Here is a 3,602-nt window from a genome sequence, read left to right as displayed (position 1 = left end):
TGTAACTGAATACCTTTTTTACTTACTTACTCAAACTGACTAGACAGGAACATTTGTCCCATTAGGCGAATGTTGAATAGCGTTCCGTGCGCCTCGATCTTCTGCGATCCTTCTAAAATCTCTAACACTAAGTTTCGAGGTTTCTCCCAATGCTTGATCTTTCCATCAGGCTCTTGGTCTTCCCGGTAAAAGCCTTCAAACGACTTCTTTGCTGGGGCACGGGTAATATCAGTGTCTTGTGTAGTGTAATCTTTGTCTGTCGAGAGTTGGCTTTGCTTCTCTGCTGCTCAATCCAAAGTAGCATTTGTTAACCAGTATTATCCTTCTTTTTATTTCAAAACTGGTTTAATTTTTTTTTGGTTACGGCGGTGACGATGTAGATAAAGTTACAGACTATCTCAAAGTTGAAGTTTTAAACTTTTTCCATTTTCTTTATCTGCTCGAGTTTACAGGGTTTTGTGGGAGTTGATATCATCCACTATGTTTTATCTCCATTTATTGCCAGACCCATTTTCGTTTATTCCCTTTCAAGGTTGCTATTGCTTCTTCCGGCGACGGACCCATAATATCGATGTCGTCGGCATGGGCGAGTAGTGTGCCATGCCTCACACCTGCAACTCGTACAATCTTCTCCAGTAGTATATTAAAAAGATCACACGATAGACTTTCTTCCTGTCTCGAACCTCGGTTTGTAGAGGTTCTTTCCCATTTTTACTGCGGAGCGTGTATCAGTAAGCGGCACCTTGCAAAGTCTCAGTTTTGTATGGATATCAAATTAAGACATGGCTTGAAATACCTTTGAACGTATAGGGCTGGGAATAGTGTTCTTTCCATATCCTCAGCACACTGCCTGTATCTGTATCAGTTACCAGATTTGCTTCTTTGTCTCTGCAGGAGGATGTGCCTGTACCAAAGCTATCGGTTTGATGTTTAATTTTTTTGGTCAAATTTTCCGACTTCATTCTGGCTCCTGAACATTTCGATTCGATCACACGTACGTCCTTCTATTTCCCTCTTCTTTCTGCGAAAGAGACGTTTCTCCTCTCTTCTTTTCTCAGGATACCTCTATTGGAAAATCTATTATTATCCTTTCGGGTTAATGACAAAGCAGTGCAGTTTATGAATAATATAAAAAAGGAAAATTATATTTGAATGTTTGAAATGAGAAGTCAGATAACAGAATAAAACAATATGTATAAAAAAATTCAATTACAATTTCATAGATAATGTGACTGAAACTTAGTTCTTTTCTAAAAAGTGATTCTACTACAAATAGAACAATATTCCCCAAAATATGCCCAATCATATTATTGAATTTCGTTATTTCTATACGATGTGCTGTAGCGGCTTTCTGCTAACATTTCGTTACTTGTACAGTATTTAAAGATCACTTCCTTAGATTGTATAAGTTCTCGAACAATATAATATGTCACATCAATGTGCTTTGTACGTGAATTTATTTTCGCCCCATCTAATAGTTTGAGGCAGCTTTGGTTATCTCCTTTCATACAGACATCATTAGCTTGAAGTTTAAGATCCTTGAAGTTTAAGATTCTGCTTAGGACTTGCCTATGATATTGTGCCGCCTCCGCGTTGGAATTCTAGTCATTCTAGTTTGCTTTTCGACTTAAATTGATGTCGCGACAGTTAAGTCAGGTCTTGTATTATTTGACAAGTTCTTATATTATTTGACAAGATCCAATTGTTCGTCTTTATTGTTCGTTTGCTCGATTGCATTAGTTTCCAATCAATATCAGTCGATGAATCTTCCACCAAAAAATTATTTTCTTCTATCTCTTGAACTTCATCAGCTGTATTATAGTCTTCACTGTCATCTTGACTTGGTTCATCTGTTACCATAATGTTTTGCTGATCTGATTGTGATAACGCAAGCGGCACCTCGTTACACTCCAGTATAACTTGACAAACTTCATCCAAAAATTTTACTTCCCTTGATATTGTAACTTTGCTTGTATCTGGGTCTAAAATTCGATAACCTTTCGATTTTTCAGAAATATACACGTTTTGGGTACTTCATCAAATTTCTGGCAAAAGCTTTTTTTTATATGGTAGAAGGTTTATACCGTAGGGCGTTTTACTAACAGCTTTAGAGGGCAGACGGCTTTGAAAATAATTAGCCGCAATGATAGCTTCAGCCAAGTACTTTACCTGTAGTCCCACATGTATGAGCGTAGTCCTAGCTATTTCAACCAAACTACTGTTCTTTCGCTCAGCGACACCATTTTGCTCCGGTGTACTTTTGAATTCTCTACCTCTGTCAGTTCTTAGAATCTTTACTCCCTTTCCGAAAAAATTGTCAGTATTTTCTACGAATTCATTGATTTTCTCAAATGATTGATCCTTAGCTGCTGAAAAATACATACATTACCTTGTATGAAAACCAATCATAGACAGTAAATATTTGTTTCCGCTTGGTTTTGTTTATTGCATAGGTCCGCACAAATCAGCAAGAACTAGATCCAAAATCTCATTCGCTATGTTTTGAGTAATTTTGGAAAATTTCTGTCTTGAAATTTTTCCCTTCAAACACGATCCGCAATTATCTGAACAATTGCAGGGTTTCAATTTGACATTTCCAATCAAATTTTCTTTAATGGCGAACTTTAAGGCGTTAACGTCACGATCTACGATTAAATGTATGAATACATTCAACTGCTTTATTGGTTGCAAAATTTGAATGTTGGTCTTACTCCAGTACGTATAAGTTTTTCAGATGTATCGCAGTTACTAGGATTCGTTTTTCATTAAAAATGTGGACACTGATTACCTTCTAGTTCCGGAACATACAGCACATTTTTGATGGTCACTTTATTAACATATCAAGATAGAAATCCTTCAGCTGAACCTTGAGCCTTGATTTTCTTACCATTTGCCATATCCATGGTGCTGGTGCATTGTCCGGTTTTTCACAAAAGATTGTATCCCACAAATCCTCTTTCATTAGCAAAAGCTCCAATTTATACTTCCAGATTTGATAATTCTCTCCATTCAATTTTTGGTACAGGATTTAAAATCTTCCATTTTTGACTAAATTTTCTTTGTAGTTCACAAATTCTGTCGCTACACTTGGCCCATAACCTATTGGAAAATATATTATTATCCTTTCGGATTAATAATAAAGCAGTGCAGTTTACCAATAAATAAATTAAAATTATATTTGAATGTTTAAAATGAGAAGTCAGATAACAGAATAAAAAAAAAATAAGTATGTATAACAAAATTCTATCAAAACTTCATATATAATGTGACTGACAGCCATGTGGCCGTGTGAATCCTTCTATGATAGAGTCTGGTGCTGTTTACCATCATTGTATTTAACACGGCGAACTCAGTCCATTATCGGAAGTTTCTTCGTGTAGGCTAAATTTTCCGACTGTTGGATCAAAGATGCTTTCCTTCCCTATTTTCCCATTAAAATCTCTCAGAACGATTTTAATATCAGGGGTGGAACAGCGGTCCCATTCGCTTTCTAGGCGCTCGTAGAAAATATCATTGATCTGTTTGTCCTTGTCTTCCGTCGAGGCATGGGCGCAAAAAATGGTGATGTTGAAGAATTTGGCTTTTATGCAGTTATTTTCGTT

The 3,602-nt window shown here is 36.4% G+C and overlaps 1 long non-coding RNA gene across 3 annotated transcripts; it reads right to left on the bottom strand.

Annotated features, from left to right (window-relative positions):
• Positions 1–1,116: 1,116 nt before the first annotated feature.
• LOC106088739 (uncharacterized) lies at positions 1,117–3,220 on the bottom strand. 3 transcript variants are annotated; one of them, XR_009397858.1, is made up of 3 exons: positions 3,156–3,220; positions 2,390–3,099; positions 1,117–2,327 (listed from the first exon to the last, which is right to left on the bottom strand). It is a non-coding gene; the product is annotated as an uncharacterized LOC106088739 (long non-coding RNA). The 3 variants fall into 3 exon arrangements; XR_009397859.1 differs by having other exon boundaries at positions 1,117–2,645; positions 2,712–3,099; XR_001221497.2 differs by having other exon boundaries at positions 1,117–3,099.
• Between the last annotated feature and the right edge of the window lie 382 nt (positions 3,221–3,602).

This window comes from Stomoxys calcitrans, chromosome 3, assembly GCF_963082655.1.
Source record: "Stomoxys calcitrans chromosome 3, idStoCalc2.1, whole genome shotgun sequence".
NCBI lineage: Eukaryota > Metazoa > Arthropoda > Insecta > Diptera > Muscidae > Stomoxys > Stomoxys calcitrans.
Note: the sequence above shows the minus strand (reverse complement) of the source record. Positions and strands in the feature narration are given on the sequence as shown.